A 15,923-nucleotide genomic window follows, 5' to 3' on the forward strand; every position below is an offset into this window, starting at 1 on the left:
AGAACTAGAATACAAATTATACAATAATACCATTATTACTTTAGTCAGTTAGTGGATGCAGATTTCCGTGGTCGTCGCTTAGACTTTTAATTTTAATCCATCACTCTTCTTTCACTTATTATTATTAACATCTTTTGTTTCCTCTATCAACATTCTGATTCTGTTGCTGCAACAAGATCTTCATTCCCTCATTGTATGTTCTTCGTCTTCATAATATTCATAATAATTCATTTTTGAGTGAAATTCATGAATTTTAAAATTGGACTTGATTTTGGGTTTAAATTAGGGTTTTTGATTATGATATGATTATGATGGAATTTGAATTTTATGAGTTCAAAGTTTTTAACATGATTTTGGGTTTAATTTAGGGTTTTGTTTGTCTGTGATCTAGTTATGATGTTTTATATGAATTTAAAATTGAGCATAACTTTATGGTGTAAATTAGGGTTTTGATTGTTAATGATTTGTTTCTGATTGTTCGAAACACAATAATCACTTTGAACACTTGCATCCAAACACTCCTATTATCAAAAAATGTATTCTTTTTTAAATTTTAGTAGAATACGCGTCAAAGAGTGATTATTTAGCCTCTATTAATGTTAATGTAACAGTCTCAAAAAAAAAAATTGATTATCGAAGAGTGAAAGAAAGTGTGTTAGTTAAATCAACTAAATCTAAGACTCTTTTAACAAACTTTAGTCAAACATAGTTCAAAGAGTTTTCTTATAAAAATGAATTATTATCATCCTAACTGTTTGTTTCACCTCTTAGAATCTCCACCCTAACTGTTTGAGTGGGTCTCTTTAACTAACCAGACCATTTCTAATTGGGTTCCTCTGACACTAGGTCCTCATTTTTAATGGTGCCCATACAATCCCGCTGAGAGCAGTGACGACTTGTAAGTCTTAGGTTCGGTTGCTTTGACATATTTGCGGACTTTCTGAGGTAAGCCTCGGATGTACATATCATGCGAGTTGCTACACTGTTCATCAAATATGGCACTAACTCATGGGAGCCTTTTGTAGTAGGCAAACACTCTAAGAAATTAGTAAAGAAACAAGTGCAATTTGGAACAATTTTCTGATATATTTCTTAATGCATAAACAGATATTTAAACATGCAGGGAACTTGGATAACCACCCATGTTCCTTATTCCATGGAGAACATGTAGAACATGTCCACTATCTAAATGCAGTAACCTAAACATGCAAATACCATGTCAAATACTGAAAAACAAACATGCAAAACTGAAAATAAATAACGGCTTCATTTCTTAATCCAAATAGCGATTGGAATTCTTCCTTTTCACGCTTGGGCTTGTCTTGCAACGATGGTTAGGCTGGTTCATACGTTGGGTTGGGCCGAGGCGCATCATCACTCTCCCATTCAAAAGCGACGTTGTCCTCAAGGTCGGTAAAAAATGGAAATTGTTCTTGTACAACTCTTGTGTTTTCCCACATAGCTTTTTCGAGAGGACAAGTTTCTCATTGAACAAGTGGCAGCTCTTGATTCTCTGGTCCTACTCGTTTGTCCAATGCAGCTTCCGGTAAGAACGAAACGACTTCTTCGTTGAAAGCCTCAATGTTCCCTTGGTTTACCGGTGTGTTACCAAAGCTTGGTTTTAATAAGCAGGCATGAAAAACCGGATGGATCTTCGATGATGGTGGCAATTCCAGTTTGTAAGCAACTAACCGATGCATCACTATTTTGTAAGGTCCAAAAAATCTTCGTTAAAGTTTCTGACTTGCCTGATCTTGAGCTGATTTCTGGCGATAGGGTTGAAGTTTCAAACACACCAAATCGCCGACTTCAAACTCTTTCTCTAAGCGACGCTTGTTGCTTGTTTGATCATCTTTTCTTGGCATTTTCTAGCGAAGCTTTTAAGGCTGCCAACAGTTCCTGGTGGTTGGAAAGTGAAACGTCGATAGAAGCATTGGCAGTAGTTCTCGGAATGTAGTCGTGTATGGAGGTAGCTTCATGGCCATAAAGTGCTTTGAATGGTGTCATGCTGATGGAGCTGTGAAAGTTGGTATTGTATGAAAACTCAACCATGTATAAGTACCTTTCCCATTTAGATGGAGCTTCGAATACATAGGCTCTAAGGTATGATTCGAGGCGATGGTTAACCACCTCCATTGGCCATCAGTCTAGGTGGTGAGCACTTGAATGGAGTAGTTTAGTTCCCAGCTGTTTGAACAATTCTTTTCGGAAGTAGCTTATAAAAATCAGATCTTGGTTCGAAACAATGGTCTTTGGTAACCAGTGCAATTTATAAATTTCTTTTATAAAAATTGTAGCTAACGAGACCGCAGCGTAGTGGGGTGGTAAAGCAATAAAGTGTGCGAATTTCGATAAACGATCTACAATAGCCCATATCAGACTTATCACAGTAGATAGAAGTCATTTAACATCTGTAGACTAGTAAAATAGTTGGTGGTGGGCGGTGGACGGTGGTGGTGACGGACGGTGGGTGGTGGTGCTGATGGATGGTGATGGTGGTGGGTGGTGGATGGTGTTGCTAGCGGATGGTAGGTGGTGGTGGTGGGTGGTGGTGGTGATGGACGGTGATGGTGGTGGGTGGTGGATGGTGTTGGTGGCGGATGGTAGGTGGTGGTGGCGGGTGGTGGTGGCGGACGGTGGTTGGTGGTAGTGGACGATGGTTGTGGTTGACGGGTGGGGTGGTGGTGGTGATGGATGGTGGTGGTGGGGGTGATGGACGGTGGTGGTGGGTGGGGGATGGTGTTGGTGGCGGATGGTAGGTGGTGGTGGCGGACGGTGGGTGGTGGTAGTGGACGATGGTTGTGGCCGACGGGTGGGTGGTGGTGGGTGGTGGATGGTGGTGGTGGTGGTGGTGGGTAGTGTTAGTGGACGGTGGGTGGTGGCGGTGATGGACGGTGGTGGTGGCGGAAGGTGGGTGGTGGTGGTGGCGGACGGTGTTGGTGGTGGCGGCGCATGATAGGTGATGGTGTTAGACATTGGATGTTGGTAGGATGTTAAAAAGTGTGAAGAAGTTAAACAATAGCTTCTTTTTTAAGAACATAAAAGTAGTTTGCAGATCTTATTTAAAAAAAAAACAGTCTTCAGAAGCTTATGTCTGCGCGCCCGCAGACATATGCCTCATGCAAATGTTTTAAGCAAAAACAAACACCACCTTAGTGTATTTATATGATATATGGATATAGAGTAGGGAATGAGTTAGGAATGCTCTAAGCCCCTAACTTATGAACACAACAGCGCAGGGTAATTTATAAAACATAGACGACACGCACTTGCTCTTATGATGTAAAAGGTTTATTATTTTTTAATTCATGACACCTAATCAATGACACACAAAAATCAATCTTTTAAATTTTAAAAAATGTGACATTTTTTAGTGATACACACATTTGCAAGTCAGAAATCAGTGCGTGTCATTGTCCGTGTGTCATTAAAGTCTTTTTTTCTACTAGTGGATATATATATATATATATATATGGAAAATATAGAATGAAAACCCATTTGAGTTACGAAAACCCGTGAAAACCCTATGTACCATTGTTTTTTTTTGCACATGTAATATATGTTAATACATTTAATACAAAACATCAAAAAATTAAAAAAAAAAAATTTTGCTATTTTTTAACATTTTTAACTAATTTTTATATATGTTTTCAGGAGAGAGAAAATGTTATATTTTCCAATTATTCGTTTATGGTCTTTCCACTTTCACCAACTCTTCATTTCAACTTCTTTTTGCACGACATTACTAGTTCCACTCTCAGTTATTGTTTTAAGTCTCACTGTAAGTACTCCAAGATACTCGTTTAAGCTTCTGTGCTTGGACGCACTTAACTACACATAGTCATTGCGTTCAACTTGATAAAACAATCAAAACATGCAATGTTAAACAATATAAACATACATGTTCACCCGCTCATCAGTTATAAGTTATGAAATTTTAATTTGCCTAGATCTACTTTCATACAGGTCGTGATCCTCTATCATACAAATAATCTTCATCATTCAACATTACCCAGTTGTATAATCAAGAACAACGCCACAAAAGCTTTGACTCTCCAGCAAATTTACCATACGCCCGAAGGGCAAACCTACACCTCGAAGGACAACATACTCTCCCAAGGGTTACATACGACCACGTGGCCAAATTAGATCTAAACCACACATTATTGTAAGAACATGCTTTGCAACATACATACGTTTTGAAAAACGTACAACACATTTACCTTCTCATACCAACTGGCACACCATCCAAATATTAACGATAACTTACACGTTTACATGAAATAAAACAAATCACATACTTTAGTAAAATACTAGGATAGAGTCCGTGTGATACACGGATGGTTAAAAAAATAGAACAAAATGGAAGGTTGTGAATCTATAACAATTAAGAAAAAGAGAAAGCTAACATCAATTCATCCTAGTTGAGTTGGTAAGACACAAACATTTTAAAAGAAAGATAGTGAGTTCGATTCCCAACATATAAAACATTGTGTTGTTTTAATAATATAGCTAGATATGATAACTACATTATATTAAATAAAAATAAATAAGCAATTAATTCACCTTCAGCTTAAATAAATGTTTGAAATCATTTTCTCGAAATATATAGTGCAATTCAATTAATTGCCTTTTTTCTTCATTTCGTGTATCGTGTTAATCCGTCAATAAATCAATTGTAATCAGTGTCCTAGTTTCATTTCCTTAAATTGTTCAATGTTCACCACCTAGCTTTTTTTCCCCAATTTCCTTATAAGTATTTCTTCATTTACTATTTTCATGATCTAGGTTTTTGATTGACTCGTATGATTGTTCCTTGTTTATAGATCTACATACTATCCTCTTGGGTTATTTTCCCATCAGAAGTCTAAGACTGTCGTAAAGAATGGCGGAGGTTGTGGCTGGAAAAGTAGTGGAGTCCTTGCTTGGTGTGGCGAAAAAAGAAATTACCTACATGTGCAATTGCTCTGAAAACATTGAAAAATTAAAGTATGAAGTTGAAATGATCACGTGTATGAAGCAAAGGATTCAACAACAAATGGATCTGGCTAAATCTAAAGCGGAAATTATCCAAGAAGACGCAGAAGAGTGGATGAAGATAGCATGTGCTGGAATATCCAAAGCCACGGAGTATATCGACAAAATAGATGAAGCCAAGAAGACATGCTGTAACTTACATTTATGTGTCAACTTAGGCACCCTCCATCGTTATGGTAAGATGTCGGCCAGAATAACTTCATTTCTTGTTGAGCACCAAGAACGTGGTAAGGTTTTTGAAACTCGTGTCTCTCTTCCTGCTCGTACTCTAGAAGTCACGAACTTCTATGAAAGAAAAGATCTTGAAAATATCCACACCCGAAAGTCGGCGTTGAAGAAGATCATTCGAGCTTTAAAAGATGACAAGATACAAATAGTTGGAATCACCGGCCATGGAGGCGTTGGTAAAACTACACTAGCCCAACAAACTGCCATAGAAATGAGCAATCATTTTGCATATATTAAGCTTGTAACTGTCTCGCAAACTATTGATATGAATATGATTCAAGAAAAGCTTCAAGTAGCAACAAGTAGAATAGTGAACGGAGAGAAGGTTCTAATCATCCTAGATGACGTGTGGGAGGAATTTGAGCTACATGAAGTGGGCATTCCATGTGGGACAAAAAACAAGAAATGGAAGATTTTGCTTACATCCAGAAAGGAAAACGAGTGTAGAGCAATGCATGCTAAGAAGATTATTTCGGTAGAACCTTTGAAAGATAAAGAAGCAATGACCCTTCTTGAACGCGTTGTTGGTGACACTGAATGGGACAAGAACCTGAAACAAGTTGCATTGGATATTGTTAAAGAATGTGGTGGATTGCCACTCTTTGTTCAAGTTGTAGGAAAGAATTTGGAAAACAAAGAATTTGAGAAATGGGAGGCAACGCTTCGTCGACTACGAGACCCAATCGGTGGGGATGTCACCTACAGAGAAAAAGGATTAAGGAAATTGCAACTAAGCTACGAATATCTTGAGGATGACGTAGCCAAAAAGTTCTTCTTGTTGTGTAGTATGCTCCCAGAAGATGAAATCATTGACCTTAAAAGGTTAACACACTATGGGTTGGGTCTAGGAATATTTAATAATCTTCATGGCAGCATTCAGTATGCTAAAGATAAAGTTCAAGAGGCTGTTGAGTTCCTTAAATCATCTTTCTTGTTAGAGCCCATTGGTAGACGATCTGAAGAGGAAGAAGAAGTATTAAAAATGCATGATCTTGTTCGTGATATGGCATTGTTGACTACTTCTGAAGGTGATCACAAGTTTTGGGTAGAGTCTGGAAAAGAATTGAGAGAATGGCATCCAGAAGAACACTTTAAAAGCTACAAGAAGATATCACTTATAGGAAATAGAATCTCTGAGCTTCCTGAACATGAACTTCTGTTCCTAGACCTTGATACTTTCCTTATACAAGATAATGAGCTTTCAAGTGCTCCAGATGAATTCTTTCGTGGCATGGAAAACCTTAAAGTTTTAGATATGTCAGGCAACAAGATTTCATCTCTCCCACACTCATTAAAGCACCTCCAAGAACTCCGCATGCTAGATCTAAGTAGAAACCATTTCCTCGTTGAAATTTCTATACTTGGGGATTTGAGATGCCTTGAGATTCTAAAGCTTAGATGTAGTGGAATTGCAAGTATCCCTGAAGAGATTGGTCAACTAACCAAATTAAGGCTGCTAGATGTTTACGATTGTAAAGATCTATCGTTTGTAGCACTTGGTGTCGTATCAAAGCTCAAGAGGTTGGAAGAGTTGTATGTTGGGTTGAATAAGGAGGGAAATTGTAATTTTATTGAGGAATTAAGTAAACTGAAGCGTCTCACGGTTCTACATTTAGAAGTTCCTAGCTTGCATTATATTCTCGAAGATTTCCAGTTTGAAAATTTGAAAGAATTCAAAATTAATGACGAAAGATTCACGTGTCATGCTTATCCTTATAAACGCGTCGTAAAAATTTCAGAAACTAACCTCCCATTCACGATAGCAATTATGAAACTAGTAACGGTAAGTGAAATGTTAGTATTGTGGGGGATAGAAAATTTGGATTACATCCTACCAGATCTTTATCAAGAAGGTTTTAATGTTTTGAATAGAGGTGAAAATGTTAGAAGCTTGGTGAGGGCATCCGACCTGGATGCATTGCAGAAATCGAATCTAATAAAAACGGAGGGAAAGTTTTTTTCCCAACTGAAAGAAATCAGGTTGGAGAATGTGAACAGGTTGGAGGTTGTATGGAATAGGACACATCAACATATGAGCTTTTGTAATCTAACGAGGATCGGGATTACACATTGCTCCTCCTTATTAGAGTGCTTGTGAATCTAAGATATTTAACAATTGTAGCACAAGGGCTTGTGAATCTAAGATATTTAACAATTGTGAATTGTGAGAATTTGGTGGCTGTCATTTCCGCTGGAAATGAGCAGAGACATGGAACTGAATACGAGGAAGCGGGTGGAAGTAAAACTGATTTGGTAAAACTTGATTCAGATATTGAGTTCCTCATTACCCATATTCAACTTGGTAATCTGCCCAAACTTGAGAGCTTCTACTCCGGACATTCTACCATTAATTATTCTTCTCTTGCGTGTTTGAAAGTGAAACATTGTCGTAACATGAAAAGATGGAGTTTTGGGGACAGTCATATACCCAATCTCAAACTTGAGCATCATGGGGTACCGTGTAACATTAATGATTATACTGCAGGACAACATTTTGATCCACAGCCAAGCAGTAATGATGATTTTGCAGTAAAACAGAATTATTCTCTAGATGCTTTTGCAGATGACTATCATTTAAAGGTACGAAAAACGCTTATCCTAATGTTATATTAATTGGATTGACTTGATTTGCTTTGTGAGCTAATCTGTTACTTTTACAGGCTGCATATGCTGCTTATCTACACGTATGAAAACGCTTATCCTAATGCGCGATTAATTGTATTGATTTGTTTTGTGAACTAATTTGTTACTTTTGCAGTATAACCCCCCTCTGCCTCCTCCTTATTATGCTAAAGTTTCTCATGTATGAAAAATGCTTACCCTGATGCACAATTGATAATAGCATTGATTTGCTCTGTGCGCTAATTTGTTAATTTTACAGGATCAATCAATCAATCAATCATACCCAGTAAAATCCCACCGACAGCAGAGCTATAGGTAGGGTCTGGGGAGGGTGGGATGTAGGCACACCGTACCTCTATCCAAAGGAATAAAGAGGTGGCTTCCAGAGAGACCCTCGGCTCTAAGAACATGTGTATGAAGCAAAAGAAGGAAATCAAAGTTTAACAGTTATATAAAAAACTACTACTAATTATAATAATATTAATAATAAGGTAACAGTTTAACCGCAATATAAAAGCTAATAATAATAATAATAAAATATGTAAGGGAAATACCATTATGGTATGTGACCTAAATAAGTTAAGTCTAAGCCCTAAGGTATTCAATTCTCTCTAAAAATCCTTAACTTTAATTCTACTTCTCCACGAATTCCTATCCTCAACCATGTCCTCGGAGAGGTTTAGGTCTATCAAATCATGCCTAATCCTCTCATCCCAAGTCAATTTCGGTCGTCCTCTACCCCTCCTCCCCTCTATAGTAATGTTTTCTACGGATCTAACAGGATTCGTCGTCTGTCTTCTCTTTACATGTCCAAACCATCTCAATCTCCACTCTCTTATCTTGTCTGCTATGTTCGCCACCCCTAATCTCTCGCGAAGCACAACGTTTCTTATTCTGTCTAGCCTTGTGTGCCCACACATCCAACGTAGCATTCTCATTTCTGCTACCTCCATCTTCCGCACTTGTGCCTTCTTAATGGCCCAACAATCTGTTCCATATAGCATTGCAGGTCTAACTGCCACCCTATAGAATTTTCCCTTCAGATTAGTCGGGAAACTCTTGTCGCATAATATACCTGTGGCTGCTTTCCATCTACACCATCCTACCTGAACTCGGTGGGTCACATCACTGTCTAATTCCCCATCGCTCTGTACAAATGATCCTAAATACTTGAACTTCGTTACCTGCGGGACCACCTGCCCTTCAATTGTGATGTGTGCGTCTTCACTGTCGTTTATCTCACCAAAATCACAGTGTAGGTACTCCGTCTTAGATCGGCTAATCTTTAAACCTTTTGTCTCTAAGGTTGTTCGCCACTCCTCAAGCCTCATGTTTAGATCTTGTTTTTTCTCAGCAAGTAACACAATATCGTCTGCGAACATCATGCACCACGGGAGAGTCCCCTGAATCGACTTTGACAACTCATCCAAGACTACTGCAAAAAGAAACGGGCTCAACGCTGACCCCTGGTGAAGACCTACCTCTACAGGAAAGAAATCAGACGTCTCTCAGGATGAAACTCCTAATTGTGTCATAAGTTAACCAGACGTCTCTCATCCCGAAGATAAAAGGTATGTGCACAGATCTCATGGATGAAGTAAATGGTTTATCTAATCACACATTTAATATTTAGGATTATTATGATGTTGTATATGAGACATTATTACAAGTGGTGTTAGTAAAAATCCCGACTAGGCGTTGATTAATCGCTAGTTTCCACCTCACCGGTTAATTTTCGGCGAATCAGTCAGTGGTCAAAGCCGTCAAAATCAGGACTAATCGGACTTAGTCGGCTTTTCTGACAAGGTTCTAGCCAAACGTTTGTGTATATAAAAACCTGAAAATTACATATGAAAATGTGTGCTCGTATATATAAAAATTGAAAATTATGCATTAAGTCCGATCCAATTAATCCCGATTAATTGTTAGGCCCCACCCCCCCGTCTGGCTAAAGACTAGGACTTCTACAATACCGATTACAAGTCCAGTAGTCCACTGTCCACGTAACCTTTTGGTTACTCAGGATTTGTTTTAACGGCCAAACAAGGATTTCTTTTTTGTTACTTCTTATTTATTTTTTTTAACGAGTGAGAAGCTAGAAAAAATGTACAGTGAAACAAGCAAACAAACATCAAGTAGATAGTAAACAATTATTTAGGATTCATTGTCCATGGCGGCGCCGATTAATCTGCAATTACTCGATAGTTTCCACCCCATTGGTTAATTTTGGGCTAGTCAGTCAATGGTCAAATCCGTCAAAATCAGAAGTAATCAGACTTTGTCGGCTTTTCTGACAAGGTTCTAGCCAAACGTTTGTGTATATAGAAAACTGAAAATTCCATATAAAAATGTATGCATGAATATATAAAACTGAAAATTATACATTAAAGTCCGGTTCGATTAATCCTGATTAATCGCTAGTCCCCACCCAACCGTCCGGCTAGAGACTAGCGACTTTTACAATACTAGTTACAAGTCTAGTAGTCCACTGTCCACGTAACCTTTTGGTTATTCAGGATTTGTTTTAACGGCCAAAAAGGGAGTTTTTTTTGTTACTTATTTTTTTCTCTTTTAACGACTGAGAAGCTAGAAAAACTGTGCAGCGAAAGTAAATAATTATTTAGGTTTTACTTGTAAACGTAAAAGGTTAGATCTGATATCGCTAGCCACAAGTCTTTTTGGTATAGAGATGCCATATAACGTGTGGTTTACAATCTTAAATTGTAGGTGTGGAGATTGGAGGTGGTGCTTTGAACTAGGATTTGGATTGAATCGGAGATACTATACGTTCTATTAAAGAATTACTTTAAAGCGAATAATTAGGGCTGTAAATGAACCGGACGTTCGTTCGATGAGAACTTCGTTTATATTCGTCTGTTTAATAAACGAACTGGACATGAACAAAAAATTTGTGTTCGGTAAGCTTAATGAATGCACACAAACAGAGGTCATGTTCGTTCAATAGTGTTCGTGAACGTTCGGTAGCGTCTGGTAATGATTATACTTTCAAAATTAATATGTAACCGTTTATGTTCGTTTGTTCATTTGAATCGTTTATGTATGTTTGTAAATTAATTTTTATTAGTGTCACTAAGTGTTCATTTGTCCATTAGTGTCTGTGCGTTCATTTGTCCATTAGGGTCCATTAGAGTCCGTTAGTGTTCGTTTGTCCATTATCACTCGTTTACAATATTAACGAACGGACATGTGCAAACTCAATTCCTTAGTGGATGGACACGGACACGAATTTTCGTTTCAATATAGTGTTCGTAAACCATTCGTTTGTTCGACAAAAGCTTAATGAACGAACATAGGTAAGATATCGTCCGATAGCCCTACAAATAATGTCGCATTAGGCTTTTTTTTTAATCCAATTGGGAGATACTATAGGTTCTATTGGATATTTACTTTAAAATTAATAATTGTAACATCCTAAAATTTATAATGTTGAATAAAGAAAGTTACGTTTAGTGATTTCGCGTTATTAATTAATTAATGTCGAGTAAAGAACGGATCATGGACTTAGATTAATTGAGATGGGTTAAATGAGAATGGGCCTTAGGTCCATGGGCTTTAAGGGATATAAATATCCCCTAAACCCTAAACCATCATTCATTTCCATCTTATTCTCTAACATACTCCAAACACACACACACACACCATATTTCGGCCGAAAGAGAGAGAGACGTCCAAGACCAAAATCGAGCCAACCATTATTAGATCTTCTATATACGAGATAACCAAGCAAACCGCGACCACACCGAACGTACAAAAGGTATGTTCTTGACTTTTAAAGTTTAAAGATCCAAGCTTTATAGTATATACGGGGTATATATACGACCGAAAACGGTTAGGGAACGTAGTGGGTGATGTCGAACCATAACAAGGGTATTAAAATCGCCAAAATGCTTGATAAAAACCAAACCCGTAGCTGAACTGGGCAACTTCGCCTGCGAACTGGGCAACTTCGCCTGCAAAAGCTTAACTTCGCCTTCAAAGCTTAACTTCGCCTACGGCCAAGTTCGCCTAACTGATAACTTCGCCTACGGCCAAGTTCGCCTAACTGATAACTTCGCCTACGGCCAAGTTCGCCTAACTGATAACTTCGCCTAAGGCCAAGTTCGCCTAACTGATAACTTCGCCTAAAGCTAAGTTCGCTTAAGGTTTAACTTCGCCTAAAGCTAAGTTTGCCTAAGGTTTAACTTCGCCTAAAGCTAAGTTCGCCTAAGGTTTAAATTCGCCTAAAGTCAAGTTCGATTAGAAAATAAATTAAAAACCTAATGAAAAATGTGTTAAGACAGTTAATGTAAATAAAATTTTTAGCTCGACCCCAGCCAGGGGCTCTGCCCCTTGGACCCTGCTAGGGGCTGCCGCCCCTAGACCCCGCTGCCAGGGGCGCTGCCCCCGGACCCCCGTTCGTTGTGGGTCATATAAAGATAGAAATACAACATGAGTAGTAGTAGTTAATTGATACGTATACTTGTTATACAGTCAGCCGTGCACAACTGAAGAAAGGGATAACTATTAACGGAGAGCGTAACAGGATTCAGGTGAGTTTCTAGCCCCAATTATGTGTTATGTTTTCGGGGCTGTGTGCATACTCGATATGTTTGTTAATACGCTTATCCTAAGAGATAAGTGTATGCCTTATGTGAATGATGTGATATGTATGAATGATGGCTTGACGGTACGTGAACGATCTTCGGATATTGCACGTACTGTCAGGTTGTAACGCTAAGTACAAGGTAAGTATGATATGTATGCTTATGTGTATGAATGTGATAAAGTTAATAAAAGAAGGAAAGGGTGGTTGTATGGTAACGAAGAGGGAATCGAACCCTACTAATATTCGAGAACTAGGGAACCGAACCCTACTAATATTCGAGGAAAGAGGGTGCCGAGCCCTAATAATACTCAAGGAAAGAGGGTACCGAGCCCTAATAATACTCGAGGAAGGAGGGTACCGAGCCCTAATAATACTCGAGGAAGGTAGGGCGTAATGCTCTTTATAACGCAAGATATGAGAGTAAGTTAATACAAAAGAAAGTATGAAAGTATGAAAGTATGAATGAAAGAATATAAGTTTATGTGTATTGTATAGTGTATGATTAACTAGAACTCACTCAGCATAGCTGACTTTTAGTATGCACGCAGGTGAGTAGGATGAGGCAGCTCGCTTGAGGAGACACGTGGCACTGAATAAGAGGCTGGCATCAGAAGACTCAAGACGTTTAAGTTTAATGTTTCGTTTATTTTGAAAGACAAAATGATGTTTTAAGACAAGACGTGTTTTGTTATGAAATGTTTTATGAAAGCTTTTATATTCCGCGAATGTTTTAATTAACTCTGATATTTAGAACTGCGTTTATGAGTAAATCCAACACGAAAGTAGGGCTACCGGTAACGGGGCCTTACAATAATTTCATATTAGACATTAATGCATACAACCATTAGAATTGTTTTGTTAAACAATATAGATAATTAATAGAAAAAATTTATTTGTGTTTATGGCTAACACAATAAATATTTTAAGTGCTTAAAAAATGTGGATCAAAGCTTTCGCGGCTCGGTCCAACTGAACATATGCCGACTCATACAATATATGATCAGTTTCAAACGAAATCGTCAGTCCAACACTCCAACTGAACATATGCCGACTCATGCAAAAAGTTATCAGTTTCAAACGAAATCGCCTCGGCCCATATCCCATATATCACACTTCTGTGTTTTATATTTCCCGCAATACAAAACTTTAAATATCTCTATCAAATGTTTAGATTACATCGAAACAGAAAGCAAGGGACAACAAGCTGCGCCGCTACCCCTTTTTGAATTGCAAAACCCAATCTAACATTTACTTTAGAGCAGAACACAACATAGTAGATTCCATAGTCCATAGAACTATTTGTAAGACATGGGTCACTTTTTATTTAAAAAATAAAATAATAACGTAAACAATAACGATACTATCGTTAGTAATGAGAAATAAAGTGGTACAATACCATTTACAAAACGAAAAAATTGAATATAAAATATGATTTTCTCCCCATATTCAAAATTAATATGCTCTGATGTCTTTAACGGGTCTTCATGAAGTATCCTTATCTTGTTTCTTCATCACATTTGGTCTACGACTAAACACTTTGACTATCATAAAAAGCAAACGAAATATTGACGGTTGTGGCTGAGGATTCGTGTGCAACACGGGTCCCTTAAAACATATTACGCGCCTCTACTTAGACAACGCGTCTATCTCCCAGGGTACAACAGCCGAAGCAGTATGTACTGCCGAGGAAGGCTACACACCCGAGGCTACACCGGATTCTTTATTGTGATAGAACTTGATAATATGAAGATGAAGTTTACAGAGTTCTCCTCTACAATATTCTATGGAAAAGAAATACGCTTATGTTTGTTTTTGATGATCATCATTTTTATTCCCAAAACTTCTCTTCTTTTTTCTTTAGCAAATTTATGCAATAAACATGGATGAGTGAAAGGTCTCACTTAATTTGAGACATAAACTCTAATAAATATCATCAAGTTACATAAATAAAACTCTACCCAAGAGTTTATTTTTAATTCACCATATTAAGAGTTTCATTAATATTCTACTAAATAAAATATCCATTCATTTAACATAAATTTCCAACACTATTAACAATAAATATAATTATATATTTATTTATAGGGAGCATACATTATGTTTGACCTCTTGGAATGTAGGAATACTAAAAAGTAAGTTGCTAAATATATTCCATGTCCTAAAACCGTGTCCTAAAACGAGGGGTATAGGTAAAGGTAAAGATAGGGAGCGTACATTTCCTTTGGCCTCTTGGAATGTAGGAACACTAAATAGTAAGTTGCTAGAATTGGTAGATGTTCTTAAAAGACGTAAGGTTCAGATAGCATGCCTTTAGGAGACTAAATGGAAAGGGTATAGAGGGGCTGAGTGTAATGGGTATAAGTTGTGGTACTCGGGGTCTGATGGAGCTAGGAATGGAGTGGGGTTTCTAGTGGCTAAGGAACTACACACTAATGTGGTGGAGGTGGTAAGACTATGACAAGCTTATGGTGTTAAGATTAGTACTAGGGGAGGAAGTAGTGGCAGTATTTTGTGCCTACGCGCCACGTGTAGGTTTAGGGGTTCGGAAAAAGAGAGAATTTTGGGATTGCCTAGACGCAGTGGTAAGGGGCATACCTAGGGGAGAGAGGATTTGTATAGGAGGTGATTATAATGGACACATTGGTAAGGTTAACGATGGTTTTCAAGCCATACATGGGGGTTTTAGTTTTGGTGATAGGATTGAAACCGGCACAGATCTTCTATAGTTTGCGGTGGCCGACCTAGGTATTATAAACTCGTACTTTAAGAAAAGAGAATCACATTTGATCACTTTTAGCAGTGGGGGATGCAACACACAAATTGACTACCTTTTGATGAGGCAAGGAGACCGACATTGGTGGAAGAAATGCAAATTCATGCCTGAGGAGACAATTATGGCTCAACATCGATTGCTGGTGGCAGATATAGGCTTTAGAAATAAGTTAGCTGATGTAGAGATGAAATGTACACCTAGAATTTGATGGGAAATTTGAAGGACGACAATCTTACACTGTTTAAGGATAAACTCATGTTGCAGGCATTGGTTCGACTAGATGGGGACTCAACTCAGATATGGGAAGCTATGGCGATACTGATCATTCAAGTAGCAAAGGAGACTCTCAGGGATATAAGGAGTCTTGGTGGCGGATAGAGGTCGTAAAAAACAAGATAAGGGACAAACAAAAAAGTTTTAGGGATATTATGAGGTGCACGAATGAGGAGGAGCGAGTGGGATTGAGGGATACTTACAAAACGGCCACGAGAGAGGCGAAGAAGACAGTGTCAGAAGCAAAGAGCACGACCTATAAACGGATGTATGAACGTGTAACACATAGGCTTAAGCGGAAACGTCTGAGTGTGACGTACATATTGCTCAAAATACAAGTGACACTATTAAGTGACAATATTATCACTAATTAATTTCAACATC

The 15,923-nt window shown here is 38.1% G+C and overlaps 1 pseudogene; it reads left to right on the forward strand.

The window, feature by feature from the left end:
• The first annotated feature begins 4,832 nt into the window (after window positions 1-4,832).
• Window positions 4,833-15,644, forward strand: LOC143608330 (putative disease resistance protein At4g27220; annotated as a pseudogene).
• The last annotated feature ends 279 nt before the right edge of the window (window positions 15,645-15,923 follow it).

Source organism: Bidens hawaiensis, unplaced genomic scaffold, assembly GCF_021521415.1.
Source record: "Bidens hawaiensis isolate Kalapana, Puna unplaced genomic scaffold, B.hawaiensis_p1.1 tig00002153_1, whole genome shotgun sequence".
Lineage (NCBI taxonomy): Eukaryota > Viridiplantae > Streptophyta > Magnoliopsida > Asterales > Asteraceae > Bidens > Bidens hawaiensis.